This window comes from Onychostruthus taczanowskii, unplaced genomic scaffold, assembly GCF_017590055.1.
Source record: "Onychostruthus taczanowskii isolate IOZ18803 unplaced genomic scaffold, ASM1759005v1 scaffold7, whole genome shotgun sequence".
Lineage (NCBI taxonomy): Eukaryota > Metazoa > Chordata > Aves > Passeriformes > Passeridae > Onychostruthus > Onychostruthus taczanowskii.
This window is the reverse complement of record NW_024504786.1, coordinates 9,453,996-9,472,577: the sequence shown is the minus strand read 5'-3', so window position 1 is coordinate 9,472,577 and position 18,582 is coordinate 9,453,996. Positions and strand designations below refer to the sequence as shown.

Here is an 18,582-nt window from a genome sequence, read left to right as displayed (position 1 = left end):
AAAATTCCTCCCTGAGCAAAGTAAGCAGCTGTTGGAAGCCCTGGGCTACAGGAATTGATGAGAAGCCTCCAGCCCTCTCAGTGATGCGGGTGCTGCGTTGGTTTCACAGCCCAGGTGGCACTCTCTGGTCCAAGAGCCCAAACTACTTCTGTGTGTGTGCACTAGGGATGCAGCTTCTCCAGTGAAGGAATTGTTGATAATTTTTTTTAATCTCCTCTGAAAAATCCCAAGCAGCAGTGAATCTATCAACCTTCCTGGTGATTACTCAGTTTTGACTCAGCTTTCTGAGGAGGATTTGATGCCTGTCCCCAGGATGTCATGTGGTTCTGGGGATGGAGGGCAGTAGCAGAGCCACACCAGTGCCTGGACAGCCACTGAGTTGGCCCAGCACCCTGTCAAGTGTCATGGGCTGTGGCTCTATGGGGGAAGGAGATGCAGTCTCTGTAATACATTTTTCTTTCATGCACTCATATTTTATTCTAATTTTAGCAGCTGACAAAATATAGGCTAAAAGAACATGTGGGGTTCTGTCCCAGTATATTGTTCCTCTCCTTTTGATGTTGCATTGAACTGGTTTACTCTGGAATTTTTTTTTATTTCTGAATTAAGGATGTGAAATTTCTCTCATTTTAAGATTTTTTTTTAATAAAGATATTAGAATATCTATGGGGCTGCCACATTGAGATCATTTCCTCCAGAAAGAGTGGTATTTAAAGCTAATCTTGCTTCAGTTTGTAAATTGCTTATTATGTGTGGTGCTTAGGTCTTGAATCTCTTTTCTTGGCCAGGGTGCGAAGAGCTCTAGGGGAAGAAGAGTGTGAAAGGTGCAGCTGCATTTAAAACTGAAGTGCTCATTTTGAAATATCTTCCTGTAGGGATGGGAATTTTTCTCCCCAAAACAAGTATTTGGTTTCAGGCTGGCTGGAGACACATCCTTGAGGAAATAAAAGGAAAAAAAAAAAAAGAACTGTCTGCAGATTCATTTTTCCATTACTTGGAAGTCATCTTGTATATAATTTAGATGGGTCTTAACGAGGCATAAAGTCACTTTCAGAAAATTGATGACTCTTCGTTTGCTTCTCTAAAATGAGGGCCTGGAGCCTTCCCTTTGTTCCTTTGGTGGGATCATCAGATCTGATTGCAGAAACCCGATGAAGCTCTTAATCCAAGCACCAAGTAACCACAGCTCTGGCCTTCTCCTCTTTATTGATCTTGCGGCTGGGCCACATTTCTATTTCAGCCTAGTATATACTCCGTGTTTCCTTATCTCTAGTGAAACTCATCCCCGGTGTTTTTGGATTTGTTAACTCTTTAGTCACCGAACATTGTCTTGTAGGGTTCAGAGAGTCTGGGTGTACAGAGAGGACTTCTGCCATCTCCAGCTCTGAATTTGCACTCAGGTAGACAGAGCAGGACACAAGGCAACCAGGGAGTTGGGGTCTGTGCTAATCACAACATATTCACAGCCTCCAGTTCCACCTCTTTTTATCTCTTTCTCTCCTACTGCAAAGCAGGGTGCTGGCACAGTCCTTGTGGCCACATGATGGTGAGTCCCTGGCACTTGCCATGTTCTTGGCTACAGTGGATTTGCCTCAGCAGCCTGGCAGGTAGGCGAGCCCAAAGGATAGCCAGGGCCTCTGAGAGATGCTGCGTGTTGTACATCCCCTGGCTCCTGATTTGCGAGTTCAAGCAAACCAGAGATGCCGGAGGTGTGAATTTTTCATGGCTCTGTCCTCCCTGTGCCCCAGCATGCTGTGAGCTGCAGTTTGCCAACTTGCTGCTTCGTAGCAGGAAAGGTCAGGAACCTCATAAACAAGGTGAGAAGCAGAGTGGGGCGGGCACGGCCACCGGGGCTGCTGATTCCTCCTGACATTAGAGTGCTAATGAATGTTCTGTCATGGTCCCGTGAATATTGCAGGAAGCTTTCGCCTCCTGCCTCCCCTGCCTTCGAGTTACCAAGGTTACCTGACGTGACTTTCCCGGGAGAGAGGAGCGATAGCTGCAGGTTGGCTCTCGAGAGCATCCTGCCTGCACAGCGGCGTGGGGAGTGTGGCCGGTGCGGCCTTGCCATCCTCCCGCTCCCTTTGGCTGCCATTCCCCTTGCTCCCACCCCACGCTGCCGAAGGAGTCATCAGTTTCATTTTATTTTGGAGTTTTTTGAGTAAGGATCATATTAATTTTGTTTTGCTTGCATAACCCGGACTGTTATCATCCGACTAATTACTCACATTTTCCTTCAGACAGTAAATGGAAGAGATAAAACTGCAGCAGGTTTATGTGATTTCTGCTTATCAAATTACTGTAATTATTTGAAGAATGGCTTAAAATTGTATGGAGTAATGAATTTAATTATGAGTTTGCAGCGATGCCTTGTGTTGCATGCAGCTTGCAAATGGGCAAGTTTACGAGGAGCTCTTCACAAAGCAGCAGCAGGCAGGATTGCAGCACGCTCCTGGGAAGAGCCTCCAGCACCTCCATACCAAGGGGGGGTGCGGCATGCTTTGCAGGTCGGCTTGACAAATGGTGCTCATCATTCACCTGATCAGCTCACTCAGTCCAATGCTAATACAAAGCCAGGCAAGACAAAGTGCCGGCAGCCACCTGGTTGTGGCATGCTGCAGCTGGCTGCCTTTGCTGATCTCCTCAGCCCTGGGGCGTGCGGGGGACCAGCTCCTTTCCTGGACCTCCACACCCCCACGTTCAGAAGATCAGCCTTGCGGGGAGCTGTCAGGGAAGGCAGCTCAGGCACTGCTGACAAACCTGTCCCACCAGAGCCACAGCCTGTTGCAACCTGCTCCAAACATTCAGAGTAGTGTTTGCCGCCTCTCCACTCCACACTAGGAGTAGCAGATTTTTTCCAGTACAGCTGGGAGGTGCACGGCAACCTGCCTGATTCCTGTGAGCTGTGGAGCACATTCTCTGCTCCCAGGATGTTCCCAAACCCTGCTAGGCAATTAATCTGTCCCACCTACTTGTACTTTTTTTACACCCCTGCTTAGTTACAGGTGCTCTAAAAATGTGTGTGCTGCACTCCACCAAAGGGCTTCAGCCCCTCTTGAGTTTGGCAAATGGGGACATTGAAGCTCTCCATCCCCACATCCATAGGGCCAGTTAAACAACTCCACGTTCCTGTGACCTGCTCCCTGCCTCTTGTGCACAGATGTGGAAACTTTGTATTTCCTGTTAGTTGAAGTAGTGACAATAAATGAAATTTCAGTTCCTTGGTCTGTTGACTGAAATACAGACAACAATGAGATGATTGTAGGAATAGTGAGATCTACAGGCAGGTGGTTCAGACTGGACAATATTGTTAATGCTTTTTTTCATTACATGCTGCTGGTATTTGATGCAGCTGGTGCTAAGTAACTGGATAAATAGCTAGAAAGGCTAGTCCATAGAGGTGCAAATCCAGATTAAATACTGTTTTACAGACAAGGATTGTTTAAAAAGCAGGAATGTGTTCCTGAGAGATAGCCCAGCAAAAGTGGACCTCACTGACATTCCCAACAAAACTATTGTAGAATTAGACATAGGGCCAATAGAGTGAAGAGATTTGGGATAGATGCAGGTAGGCAGTGGAACAAAAAATGCAACCCCAGAGAACCGAAACTGGGCATGCAGGAAGTAGAAAAACTGCTGGAACCAGATCTCTGCTGAGATGTTCGTTGATTTATAAAGTATTATTGTTTTATCTGGTACAACCTGACTGTCATCATGTTCTGTATGGCTTCAACCCTCATAACAGGGTTGATAGTTCAGGCTTAATTACTTAAAATATCACATATGAAAGGCAAAAGAATAAGTGGCCACAGGACAATCAATGTCTGAAACCTTGGCAAAGACAAAATGGCTTAGAGATTATGCTCATAAATGGTTCTTGGTCTGCAGCACAGTGATTACACTGTTAATTTTGGGACGTTTTAAATTAAAATAAAGGTAGCTACCCTAAGAGGTTACCAAATTTTGTAAGGCAAGCCTGCCCTAATTTGAAATGTAAGCAATGCCTCGCATGCAAAGACAAGAAGGCATTAGCATTCAAAATCCTTGTCTTTCTTGACACATGAATAAGGGAGTTTGTGTGCAGGATAGAGTTATACATGATACTATGTCTGTCTAAATGGAAGGTCAAAGCAGATTCTAAATGGTATTGACTTTTCAAAGAGCATGTCACAAGGCAAACCTGAATTCTGCATAATCCCTGCAGTTTTATGTAAGTGAGGAAGAAGTACAATGAGGGCGCCAAAAAGAAATGTTGTTGAAGCCATAAACCAGGTGCAGTTTTTGGCAGCCTTTCCACAAACCTGCTTAAGGCAGGAAGAAAGAAAAGCCCGCTTTCATTTGGAAAACTCATAAAGATCTGTGCAACGAAGGCTGCAATTGTGAGTGTATTGATGGTGGTCATAAATACAGCTGAGTGAGAGGAGATTGCAGGGTGTAGCCGCTTGCCCTGAGTCTGGCTGGCTGTGACTCCCAGGCTGACCTCCAGCCGTGGCCAGCCCCTGGTTGTGTCTCCAAGGAGAGTTGCTTTCTCCTTCCCATACTGACGTGAACTGTTTCCACAGTTCAGCGTGTGGCACAAGCAGAAGAGAATACTTGAAGCACCAGAGTGTGCTTCATCTCATTACCCTTAGTGGTTTTAGCCATTTTAGCTACAAATGTTATTAAATATCATAAAGTAGACCAGCTTTCTTTAAGTTCAGCTACAGCACTTTTCCCAATTTGTGCTTGGATGAAAAAAGAAGACAGCGAAGGCTGTCTGTGAAAAAATGAGAAAATGAGAGTTATCTTAGATTCTTAAAAGAAGTTCGAAAACATGAAATAGAATGAGCAATAATATTTTGCCGACAAAGCTGCCTTCAGGAGGGATCTGTATCAGAACAAATAATAGTGGCTACGGTTTTCTTCTCTCCGTCATTTTTAAAGGTCACTTCATGATCAAAATCTACTTGCTAATTTAATTTCTGTTCTCAGTGTAAATGTAAGATGATACTGTTATTCTGTTTGCAGGTGGTTTGCAGGGGAGGATCAATCCTTTGTGCTCAATGTGTCACAGTTTGGGTCCAGACCTTGTACCTGCGGCAGCTCAGCTTCCCAGGCTGGTAGGGCCCTATTTCCCAGCCCAGGGTTTCTCAGGTGTTTTAATCAGAGGGCCCTCTGACTTTCTGGGGAAAAAAAAAGCAAACAAAACACTATCCAGTGTAATGTTGCCTCATGGTATCAAATAAAAAATGTATTTTCACGTGCTTAATTTATTTTTCTGGCTTTGCTTGCTGCCTGAGTGTGTGGGCAGGCGAACTGTTGATTTGCCATTCTGTAGCAAACCAGAGTTGTTCATAAGCCACAAGTTGAGGGGGAGCTTTCTTGCTCTCCCTGCCTCACATTACCTTAGAGATTTTCTCTCCCTAGCTCTTTCCATTATTTTAGGATGCATGTTTCTGTCACAAGGCATGGAATCAGTTATGTTGCTGAGCAGAGTTCAGCAAAAATGAGAGAAAGAGAGAAGCCTAGGAAATGAAATGTTTTGGAGAGTCGGATTAGCTTTGTGTCAAGGACTCAACAGACAATATGAAACTTGGGATTTTCAGTTCTCACATGGCCACATTCATAGCTTTTTCTGGGACATTCCCTTCCTGCTTTATCACAGGGAATGCATGGCTTCTGTAGAGATGTGCCTGAGGTCTGCTGTTGGGGAGATGTGGTGAAAATCCCAACAGCTGCTTGTCTGTCTGCTGGAGAGCCCTGTCTGCACTGTGAAGCTTCAGCAGCAGTTAGGTCAGCTTGCATGGGTTTGTGGTTTCCCTGCCATTTCTGTCTCCTACAGAAACCCCTGAGATCTTCCTCCAGATCCTGAACCACGGGTCTGGTCACGAGGAGCTGAGCATCGTCTGGAGAAGACTGGGACTGTGTTGGTTTTCACTGATAGGATGAGGATCTGCTTTATTTTCCCTCAGGCAGGTCATGGGTCTAGAAACCCCTGTCTGAAAGGAAGGATGTTATTTTCCCAAGGAGTCTGAGACCCCTGTGATCATCTCCACCATCAGAGACTCTTTGTGCAGGATGTCTCCTCCTGGCATTTTGTTTTGTTGTTAGCTCAGTAAAAATGAGCAGCTGAGATTCAGCCTATTCCACTTCTATCCTTGGAAAGGATGTCCTCTTGTCCCAGGCAAGCTTGAGGCTGGCGCCCCATCAGCTCTGAAAATCCCATCTATGTCTCTAGGGCTGCAGTAGAGGTTGCCCTGCAGAGTTTCCTGCTGATACTCTGAAAAGGGCCACACGGTGTTGTTTACTTGGTGCATGAAGGATGCCTAAGGCAGGAGTGCCAGCAGTTCTCCTCTGGCTGAATTGTCCTGACACCTGTAGCCTATGCACTGTATAGTGAGCTGGGAAAATAAGGATTCACATGATTTTTATCTGCAAGGAGATACCTGCCTCTGACATCCTCTAGGAAAGACTTACAGCAGCCTCTGCTTACAGAAAGTTTTCTGCTAGTGGTTGCATCTGGGAAAGCCATGCCTCATCTCTTGCTTGTAATTACATCAGTAGAGTGTCTTGGGAGAAGGTTAAATAGTCTTTTGTATATCAAATAAAGCCAGTGAACTTCACTGAAATCATTTAATGAAAACAGTCCTGATTATCTATATATACTGCTGTGTGGTATTTTAAAAGAAGATCTTAAAGGGAAACATGGAATTGTTTAAGGCCTCTAAAGACTATAGTGCAGAGGCTATGCAGCAAATGCCTTTATAATCTGGGATCTGAAGTAGGCTTTGAATCCAATTGTGTTTTTTGCTGTTGTAAAACATGAGAGGTTTTGATACAGTAACTCAGGTTTGATAGAGAATTTTCTTATTAACCATTCTTCATGCACATCAGATTTTAGAGACTGAACTAAAGGGCTCTGCACATCAAGGATGGAACTGACTCAAGGACAGAGCTATTAAGGTGTGTAATAATCAAGAGAGGAGAATTAATTGTCTTTAATTTGGCATAAATCCCAGGGACCGTAACTCAGGTTATTAGGAATTCAGGGCCTATTTCCAATTAGTTATACTCAAGCATGCTCTGATATCCAGCTTTGGGAGTGTAATCCGTGAATGTGTTAGCACAGCGATGGTTGACATGCTAATAAAGGACAGCACTGCCTGACCCCTGCGTGTGTGGTCACTGCCAGCCCGTGTTTGCCCAGCAGTAAATCAAACTGTGCCATTGCTTTATCATTTCTGACACCTTGCAGTGAGCAGCTCAGTTCGCGTCAGCTGCTTGGGCAGTCTGTGCAGACAAAATCACCTGGGCTGTGCTGGAGCAGGTCAGAGAGGCAGCTGTGCCTTTTACATGCTTTTTTAGTCTTTGAGCTTCCTTCTAAGACATCTGCTCCAGCAAAGCCTGGGTGTCTGCCCTTTAGGTGTATGAAATGTAAATAATGCAATTGTTATCTGTACCAGAAAATCTGATCTAACCTGAGCTGGGTTAAAGAAAGATGTAGCAACAATTTTCTGAGTTGGCATCAGCAGCAAAAGCACGTACTGCGACTGCGTGGCTCCAAATGCAACACCTCCGTGCTGGAAACGTGGGAAAGACTGAGGGACTGCTCAGCCATGGGCAGCCAGGCACCCCTGCACGTACCTGCAGAGTGGGGCAGAGGTGCCACGTCCTGTCCCACAGAGGGCTGGCTACTTCATACACACCAGGAAATTGAAAAAAAACACAGTAATATCACTCTTACTGTAAAGCTCTGTGTAAACATCTGAGGGTTTTAAGGAAATGTGGACCTGGAGAGCCCTTAGGTCTTGCAAGCCAGGCTGTGTGTGGCTTCCATCAAAACACCAAAAAAGGGATGGCAGGACCAGTTGTAGCCAGTGTGTATGTGAGGGGCAGAAGGAAAGATGGTTCAAAGCAAGGGAGACAAACCAATTCATGCACTCAATTCCCCCTGTAATCATTTTCTGAGACCTGCAACCCCATGCAACTTTAGCCCGTGTCTGTCAAATGCTGCCTGTCAATCAGAAATGAAACAATACTCAGATAGGGCACAGTACAGCGTCCCCTTATAGCTGTTCTCAATTTTGTTTATCCTGAACCTTGACTTTATTGCACGAGTAGATCCTGAGAAGTCCACAGTGGCTGCCTCCTCCTTACCCCCTTCTGTGATTTCCCAAATAAAAAAGAATAAGAATTAAGGAAACTTCAATAGCCACTGTGGAAAGTGTTCCTTCCAGCCACTAATGTATGGAGCTAGTGGAGGAATCTTCCTAAAAAAAGCTGGAATGACAATGCAGTTTTGCAAAATAGCAGGTTGTCTTTTAAGACTTCAAGGCCAACAAATCCTTCCATTTTCAAGAGAGGAAAAACCTTTTTAAAGCTTCCCTTAATTTAATTTTCCAGCACAGTGAAGCTGAAGCTTGCCAAATCCAGGTATCTGTGTAGCTTTCTTGGTTTTATTTTGCAGATGTAACATTTTGGGGGAAAAGGCAGGAACCATTTTTAAAGAAAATACAACCTTCCACCTGGCAAGTCAGAGTACCATGCCACCAAACTGTGCAGCCCTCCTCACTTGCCAGGGAAAAGCAGGGGAAACCCACAATTTCTGTAGTAGTCATTTGATAAAATGAACCTTTGACTACCAGCAAATATGTCTAAAGTTGGGGAATGCATTTTCCCTGAACAGGAGAGGAACTTCAGCTGATTTCCTGCATTTGGTTATATTAAGATGAGTACCACAGGAGCCAAGAGGTGCCTTTTTTTTTTTTTTTTGTTTTGTTTTGTTTTGTTTTGTTTTGTTTTTTTATCTACTTGGTCTTGATGTGATTTCACTGCCAGCTTTCCATTTATCTGTTGTGTGCTCTTTAATTCATGAGGGCCTGCACTGGGGACTTGTTTAAAACCTTGGCTGAAATTGTCAGCCACTGCTTTTATTGCACATCTTTCTGAAAAGATGGGTGTTGTGGTGAAGCAGTAAATAGGATATTGAGCCTCTGCAACACTTGCTATCTGTAAAAAGAAGAGTATGTCCTCTGTTAAACTCTGAGTAATTACATCACCCCAGCATTAAAAACCATCACTTGTCTGGCAACAGTGTCTTACTTGTATTTGCATGTAGCCATTGGTTTACTGTGGGCCTTCCTACATCCTCCTGTCTCTGAAAGACTGTTAGGGTAACCAGAGTCTCCAGCTAAAGTGATGTTGGAGGCAGTGCAATTAATGGATTTTCTAGAAAGTGATGGTTTAACATAAGACATAAAACATAATAGGAGGATATTTCTGTCTTTGGCTCTGGTCAAGGCTTGCTGTGTTTTCTCTTTTATAAAAAGTCAGTGCCCCACGAAGTAAATAAAGTTATTTACCCAAGATATTTTCTGTGATGGAGTATTTTGAAACTTCTGCATGGAAAGCAGTGATGCCATATCACTGATCTGTTTGGTGTAGAGGTTAAGTTAAATTAAAGCTCTTTTTACAGTTCTTGAGTGGCTTCCATGCTAGCAGACCCTCTGTACCTGAGCTGGCTGCAACAGAACAAGTCCACTGAAACTTCACATTTATTGTTTCATTTCTCTGAAAAAAAAGGTACCGGAGAAACTTTGTCACTGTCACAGAGCTACCTTATGTCAATATGTGAATATTTCTCAGAGATTTTTAAAGGTTACTTTATTTCTGAATACTACAAAGAAGTAATGCTTTGGACTATAAATTTAATTTGTGTTTTACTGTATTGGCCTTTACTGAGACTAGTTCTATGTACTGTTTTTGCTAGCTATTTTATATGATTTATGAGCATTTGCTCAAAACTCAGTTTGCCACAAGTAAGGAAATGGCAGACAGAACCACGTGTGTGAGAATCTAATGATAAGGCAGGAAGGGATGGTGCTGGAGGAAGGGTGTAGAGTAAGGGAAGAGGTGATATGGAGAGGTAGCAGAGCAGGCTGTTGAGCACCTGGGCTGGTGCTTTTCAGCTTGCTGGCTGCAGAGGAGCTTTGCTTTTGTAAGAACTGTGTTCATCCTCCTTTCCCACACCCACACACCTTGATTGCTGGCTTTGGGATTCAAAGTTTCACAGAGCAACTTCATCCCATCTTCATTCACAATTTTGGAGGTTGATTCCAAAAAGTTTCATTTTAGTCCTTGAGATCAGAGAACAAGAAAGTGTTTCAAGAAGACGCTCTTTGGGAGCAGAGGGAATCCTTGTTTTCCTTTAAAGCTCTGGCTGGTTGTGAATGCCAAAAGTAGAGTATTTTTGTGCTTTCTTTAACAACTCTCTAGCTCCTCCCCAGCACAACTTCAGGTTTCCATTTCCAGGCTGGGCAGCCCTCCAGCCAATATGCCCCCAGCCTGTAGCTCCGTGTGGTATTTTTTTGACCCAAGTGCAGGACCCCACAGTTGGCCTTCTTGAACCTCACAGTTTTGGCCTCAGCCAGTCAGTCCAGCCTGTCCAGATCCCTCTGCAGAGCCCTCCTGCCCTCCAACAGATGGACACTTCCACCCAGCTTGGTGTGGTCTGCAAACTGACAGGGTGCCCTCAATCCCCGTGCTGTTTGCTAACTTCCAGTTGCCTGGTACCTCAAGGGGCTTTGTTTGGGGATCCTGGGGAGGGTGAAAGACAGAAAAGAGCGAGGTCATTCTCTCTGCAGGAGTCAGCAGTCATTGCTCATCCATGTTGTCTGAAGACCTTCCTTTCTCAGTAGCTTAGATGCAAGGAAAAACAGTACCTTTTATTTCCCATGCTGGAACAATTGCTGGAAAAGAAGACTTTTTCAGCAGGACATTTTGTCAAAACACACAACTTGTTCACATCCTTAAACAAGGTTTTTGCTTGAGACTTGCTGGCCAGTGATGCTCTGACCAGCTGCAATGTTCCCCAGAGCAGGAGAAGCCTGGATTGACAATGATGCAACAGGCTGCAGAAAGGAAGCAAATCAGATTTTAACACAATCTAGCCCTTTCAGTAGGAGTAAAGTGACCGAAAATCTTGCATTCTGGCCTGTGAAGTGGAAATGAACAGATTTAGTATTCCAGCTGAGTGGCAACAGGAATGCTTCACTTTAATCTGAAACTTGATGTTAGAAAGCGTGGGAGAGCTCTGCTGTCAGATTAACTCCGTTCTCATGCCCTTTTCCCTGCACTGAACTGCAACCAAACATACATGGATCAAAAGTCAAATGCTCTATTAATTTAACCACACGTTGGATTTAATGGCATATGGTAATGCATTATTGATTGCACATCTTAAAACTGAAAATCTTTATGCTAATAACACCTCATATCAGGGCAGGTAGTATGAAAAATGCAGTGGATTAATAAATGACTTTGACTACGAGTAAGAGCTGCTGCCATGCTTTTCCTTGTAAAGATTGCAGTTTTGGGTGTATTTTAGTGGGGGTGTGTTTATATATTCTGTCACAGGGAAATGTGCAGTAGCAATAATTATGTTGTATTTCTGAGTATAAAATATTAGAATGTAACAATGGTTTGAAAACAGTTCTACAGGCAGTTACATTCAACAGCTGGTACCAACAAATGGCACAGTCCTGCCTGAAAGCACAGCGTGGTCGACTTTCACTGCTCTTTTACTATGGAGTCTTAATAGCTGGCTGCAAAACCCTTCTGAATTCATGTTTTTGAAGAACTTTTGTGAGTTTTTTCAATGCATACTTCCAGCTGATGAGGGGTTTTTTTGTAGTAGTTACTGAAAGAGCCTAGCCTTATTTATCAGCTGTTGGATATGACCCAGAAAACTCTATTTTTACCTACTTGAAATCATGCTGTAATTTTGAGGGAGGAAATAAATTTTTTTTTTTTTTCCTCGCCAAACAAGGATTTTAAAAAGAGTGCTTGCTCAGCCAGGGAGTCTTGCAGTTATGTTCTATTTCTGTGCAAGCTCTTCCTCATCCACATTTTTGACATTTCTTGATGTAGTTTTTGCTGTGCTATACATGGAACCCTTAAATGACTCTCAGTGCCATGAAGTCTAAGCTCTTTTAGTACTTCACTAACATGACCAACTAGATGCTCTGTTTTTTCAGGAAAATGCTTGTTTTGATGTGTCTTTGGCTTTGAGTTGTTCGTGGGCACTGCTTTGCACTTGTGGCAGAGTAGCAGGCTTGGAGCAGGAGGTCCAGGCTGTTCCTCACATCCTAAGGCTTTGTATCACACTTCCCAGTACTCTGTGAGGCTGTGTCATCACCTAGGAGAAGCTCTGCCCTGTGGCACAGAGTTTGTTTGGCCTAAGCAGAGAAGCTTCTGCTATCATCTTTCTTCTGGAGTTTTTAAATTCTTTCAGATATATTTGGTATCTCAGTCTTGGAAAAACTTGAGTTTAGGACCAAGGCTGCAAGTGTGATTGTCATGATGAGGAAACCAGAGTGGAAAGCCAGAAGAGGTAGCTGGGTTGACAGAAGGATGTTGTGGTGGTAGGGATTTCGTAAATGCCACCTCTTACTGTTGCAATCTAATCTGATCAAGCTGTAAATAATTGTTTTCTTCCAGGATGGGTTGAGGTCTCCTAGTTGGCAGCAAATTCCTCAGCTGACACAATACAGGGCAGAAGCTGTTATTACTTAGGAAGATCCCTAAACTAAGAACTGCAACAGTGGGTTGTGGGTGCATACCTTTAACTTAGCCAGGTTTGTGACTTACCTCTGCTCTGCATCAGCTTCAGCAGCTGTTAATCATCTTTGTGTTGCCTCTGTCAAGCACAAGATTATCTGTGAAGGAGAGAGAGGCCACTGTTGCCCAGTGCCAGTGAATGTGGCAGATGTGGGGTGCTCAGCCCTGGGAGGGGACAGGTTGCTGCCATGACTGTGTGTTACCTGAGCACTGTGCCAGGAGAGAAGCAGCGCAGGGACTTGGCAGGAGCACAGCCTGATTCCTCATCCGAGCAAGTTGGGAGGTGCTGCTTTGTCTTACTCTTGGGAGCACCTGCCTCTGCAAAGCCATCCTGCTCCCTCTGAGATAACCAGGTTCTTGGGTATGGCCAACTACACTACTGAGAAACTATTGGTAGCATGTAAATGGAGATAATTGCTGTCCAGACATGAGAGGACAATGTCAGCAGTGCCCTTGTGGCACTGGAAGCATAGCACTGTCTCCGTCTGCTGTTTTATGGGCTCATAAGCTCTGGAACAAGCAGGTCCCATGAGCTCCCACACTGTGAGCCCCTGGAGCAGGAATCTGCTTGACAGTTTATCCTCTTCTGCCGTGTCTAGTCTCGTATTTTCGTGAATTTTCCGTACAGTACTTTCTTTGTTTTGAACTGACTCAGATTCTTTCTTTTGTGAGCTGTTTTGCTGGTGCTGTGATCTTTATAAGAGATAGCAAATACTTTGTTTACTGTAAGCTCCTGTGCAGTAATTCATGTGGTTACACCATGAAACAGAGAAGTCCTTCTGGAGCTTGTTTCCACACCCACCCATTCATCTGTGCCCTTCTCCCCATTTTCAGTACGCGGCTTCAGCATGTCACGTTGGCATGATGTCATACAAAGCCAGCAGATTTGTCATTAAAAGCCTTGTCATCAATAGATGACTGTTTGTATTTTCTGCCTGCCTGAAACTGTTTTATACTTACTAACCCAGTAATTAAGACTGTTCTGCCTTTGAAACAGGTTGGTTTCACTGCCCCACCTTTTCCTCAGGCAATTACAAGGCGGTGCCAATGTCGAGGGGGGTATTCATTAGCCTGGGTGAGACTTGGCTCCCGCAGCCTGCTCGCTCAAATGCGCTCCGCCCGCCGCTCCCCGCATGGGTGGAAGCCCAATACTGGGCAGCCTGTGGAGACCATGAATTTGGATAATATTTGTGGTGCACCTCTTTAGGGGCATGTGTAAGAAGGATGCAGAAAGAGAGCATTGCCTCAAAATGGCTGATAAAGCGCTCTTTGTGCAGCTTCAGTTGAACCTGAACAGAGTGATGTCAGGGTTTTCTTATCATGTAAAGCGATGCCGTTCTTCTGGGCCGCTGGATTGCTCGGCTGCTTTTGATTGTCTTGAGGTAATTGAATAGCTGTGCCGTGTAACCTGTGCTGAAGGAATCAGGGCTGTTTGTTCAGCAAACAGATGTCCTGCTTTGTGGTGTGCTTACAGTGTTACTGGCTTGTGTCTTTCATTAGTAAATATTGCCAACTACCCAGGCTATCGTCCTTGCACTGATAATTTTGCGTTTTGTGTCGCAAAGAGAGATTTGGAAGCTTGCAACATTTGCGAAGTAATTCCTTTGATCCATCAGAAAAGAGTCTGTCAGTAGACAAGGGTTATCCCTGCAACATCCTGTGCTACGGTGCATCAAACCACCACATCTGGGCAGGATCAGCTCAGCCCTGGTGACGTGAACTGGGTGTGAGCCCAGCCTGCCTCACCAAATGGATAAGGAGCATGTGAAATAGCTTTGGTTTGTATGTCCTGCTCCTGTGCAATGCTGACCACAGTCAAACACATTTATCAGAGATCTCTCTGCCCTCAATCCATTTCCTGGCTTGTCCCTAGCACCACACACTCCTGAGTGGTTTCAGATAGCTGGCAGAACTGAAAACAAAGCAGCTTTGTGTTTTAATCATCCCTGCCGAGACCCTAAAATTGATGTTGATCTGGAAGTTCCTCAGCTGATGCAGGCTGGCGGCAGCCAGTGGCCCAGATAAGCCATTTCCAACCCTGTGTGGGGATAAGGCCCAATATCTCACTTGAAAGGAGTTGAGAGCACCCCTTCCACTGGGGCAGTGGTTTTGATAGATTGTAAGAGATTTACCCTCGCAGCTGTAGCTGTAATGTATAGAAAAGCTACTTTTTCCTATTTTCAAATTATATTTGGTATCATTTTTTAACTCTCCCTCAGCAGTCTGAACAATTGGACTCATGATAGTAAGCAAGCCTGGCTTTTATAGGAAGAAGAATGTGACAAATAACTCCCGTAAACGTGTTTATAGTTTGCACTATCATTTCTAAAATACCATTTCCTACGTTGACACAGAGGAAATAAAGCAGTGATAGGGGGAAGGTTCTACAGGTGCCCAGTCAGGATATGACCCCCCAAAACACAAATGCTTGGCTGCAAGAACAGTGAGTGCTGTACAGTGTTTGTGCTGGTAGCAATTTGATATTCAGCTCCTCCAACTTTTCTGTCCTGTGAGAGATTACAAGTTTTCAGCAAAATCCTGGGGGTAATCCTGCAGGATTCAGCTGTCAACAGCTGTGCTCACCACAGACTCCTCTGCAGGCCATTTTTGCAAGCAGCTGTTATCTACACACCATTCCATGCTGGGGCTGATCCGTGCTTCTTGTAAGACGAAAATTGCAGTTGCCTCTATGTCCCTTATCATCACTTGATATTTCGAGTGATGCAGAAAATAAGGACACACCGAGGGGTATGTCTCTTACAGCAGCATTCTCAGGAAAGGTAGTTTTCTGGGGAGCTGGGGAACAGGCTGTGTAATTGTAGCTGCTCTGAAGGAGGTCTCTGCTCCAGTTTGGGGCTGTGGGAAAGGTTTCTTACCTTAGCTTTTCTCTTAAAGATGAGAAATCTTTGGCACAGAAGAGCTGTATGAGAGCAGGGGTTAGATTTCTGTCACCTCAGAAAGAAGATTAGCAAAGGGAGCTGTCAAGTGAGAGGAGATATCCTCTGCCCATGCTGTCATGCTAGATGCCAGAGGGACATTCCTGTCTCCTTGGTGACTGCTGCTAGCAAGACCTTAGCCTGGATGTGGATTTTCTAAGTTTCAGTTTGTAACTGCAAAACCCACTTGTTTGTTCTTTTCTCTCTTTTTGTTTCCCCTCTCTTTTCCTCCTGCTTCTCTCCTCTATTCCTGCTTTATCATTTCTGCTGCTGCTGCTCTAGTCTATGAAGGCAGTTAGAGCTTGCAGTGCCCCCAGAAATCCTGTTGTGTCTACATTTTACTTGCTCTAACCTAATGTCTGTGTTCTGAAAGTACCTGAAACCCAGAAATAAAAACTGGTTTCGATGGTATGCACTTGAAAGCAGATTCATAGCCTGTTCTAATGTGCAGTGAAGGCACACTGGCTATCCTCAAATAAAACCAAGTGCTGACAGCCTCATTTTCTCAAATAAGAGTATCCTCGTATTGGCTGGAATAGGAGGTTGGCTATTACTGACAAGCTCCCTGTGCAGACAAGTTAGTACAGCGAGCAAGGCTGAAAGGAGCCGAGGCATGACTGAGCCTCATAATTATACCCAGATTAGACTTTTGCCTGAGGGCAAGGCACGGCAAGAGCAGCTCTGAACTCCTATCGTGGTCTGTAGTGTTTGAATACAGACACATCCCTTGCTGTCCCAGTGAAGTCAGCAGCGCCAAGCCCGGCTGGAACGAAGCCCTCCCTGTTATCTCTACAGGAGTGTTGCTGACGGGGCAGGTGTGGGCTTGTTCTGGGCTGTGCTCTGCGCTCTGACCAGCTCAGGTTTTCTCCAAAGCCACTCTTTTCCAGGAGGGTTTTGGGGGGCTGCCAGAGCCACACAATACAGGGGAGACCTGGAGTGGTTGAGGTTCCCCATTTCATGATGGTACAGGGCCACCTTGGACCACCTCTGGAGAAGGTGCTTGTTCTCCTCTTGAGCTGTATCCCCAGATGTTCTGAGCTTGTCCCCAGCGCATGTTCCCTGAAGCTATCACGGAACTGACAGCAGGTGAACTTCAGCCTCTGGGTGTCCAAGGTGTCATTGGAGACCAGATGTCAGATTTCCCTAGGCATCTCATCACACAGTGATGTGACCTGGGACTACAGCTCCTGGAATCACACTGCTGCTCTTAAACACCAGTGCTGCCTCTGTGTTTGATTGACAAGGGATCAGGCAAGTCCTTGCTTGGTAGATGCAGGCATGCACAGAAACTGGGCTGTACCAGTACCAGTGCTAGCCCAGGAAATGTGCTGCAGCTCTGACTATGAAGGATGCATCATTTCTTTACTACCGTCATTTGCCACAATAGTTTTGGGGCTTGTATGCAGTTAAGAGGGAAAAGACTGCCCTGCATCAACCTTTCATGGTTGGCTGTGTCCAGCACGGCATGGGGTGTGGGTACTGAGGATCATGACCTGGTGGTGATGATCCTGTGCCCCTTTGTTCAGCTGATGAGTGCCCAGTGTTCTCACTTGGGCTCTGTAATGACTTGGTCTTGCAGGGGGTGGATGGTGTGGGAGCAGCATTGTATTTAACTTTGGAGTGCAGAAAAGGCTTGAGCCAAGAGTTCTAGTACAGCAGAGGCAGCTTTGCTGCTGGGTGTTTGTAATCAGTGTCTCTCTGTTGTAGTCTGTGAAGTCAAGGTTAGATGGTGTAATTCTACTGGTCTGTGGCTCATCACAAACTGCTAATTTTGATTGAACAGTCACTCCAGTGCAGCAGACTGGTCGTGTACCTGTGGATCAGACACTGTGAAGGACTCTCTGGTCTTTCTCCTATCTGTGGTCAGGGATCATTGCAGACAGGAAAGAGATTTCATGTACAAATGCTGGTTTATTTCAGGTTTGCTTTTAGCTATGTGCTAAACCTCTACACTGACTTTGGACGAAGTTAACTGGGTGATACTTAACTCAGTGCATTCTTTGTAAAATCTTGTGCAAACCAGAAAAGATTGTCAATGGTAATTGTGGTGATTAGATTAGATCACTTCAGGGTTTCAGCCTCCCCAGAGTAAATGTCTGTTTTCAGTACCCTAAATGGAAAGATGCTACATTGTAGGCAAACTTGGCCTTCCTTAATCCGAGGGACTGTCATTATTTACTGCTTTTTCTATGTCTCTTCCTTTGCTTCTAAGTCTGTACAATGTCGTACTTTTGTGTGTACCCTTCTTTTGTTTCTTTTCAGCCATGTAGGAGTATATATTGTGGTTGCTCAGTATTGAGTGCTTCTGTTGCTTGCTGTTGAATGCTGGTGCTGGTGTCATTCCAGTTAAGCTCTATGTACCTTTTGTCTCTGAAAATCAATGGAGAGCAAATTTAAAAGGAACTAAATTTCATAGTACCTTTCATTTAAAAAAAAAAATAATTGCATTTATGTTTGCTCATGATGAGAGAGGTTCTCAGGAGGTCGATCTGGGAGACAAAATACAGTTTGTGCTTTTAATAAACATCAGGAACCTTATTTTCCTGTAGAAAACCTTGAATGTTTCAGTCACTCTCATCTAAATTATATTCCTAGGTATTTTTTTGTTTCTAGCAGCTATTGTCTTGTGCTACAGTCTTGATGTGCAGTCAAGGGTCTTGGGAATTCTCTAGAGATCTTAGGTAGACATATGCCAGATTTGCTACCACAGGCCATGTTCATGCTGCAGGTGTGGCAGCAGAGGTAGAAGGAAGCACCTGAGGTGACCTATTGCTGGTATCTTCCTGTGAGGAGTACAGATGTGCAGTGATAGCAGGAAAAATCAGATTGCAGCAAGTTCAGACTCCTCTGGGACTTGGGAAGATGCTAAGGTCTTGTTTGTTTAAACACTGCAGTGGGCTGGAAGCCTTGCGGAATCGGATTTGCCAAAGAAGAAGTTTGCTTAAGGTTCCTTAAAACGGGAAAAAAGGAACATGCTGAAAATAATTGAGTTTCTGGTGCTTTAAAAGCTTCTCAATGTTCTTCAAGTTCTTTTTTTCTGCGAAAGTAT

General features: G+C 44.7%; 1 protein-coding gene across 3 annotated transcripts in view; it reads left to right on the top strand.

Annotated features, from left to right (window-relative positions):
• PTPRF (protein tyrosine phosphatase receptor type F) overlaps positions 1-18,582 on the top strand; it is a 376,830-nt gene that overhangs the window by 250,061 nt on the left and 108,187 nt on the right. The window lies entirely within an intron of this gene.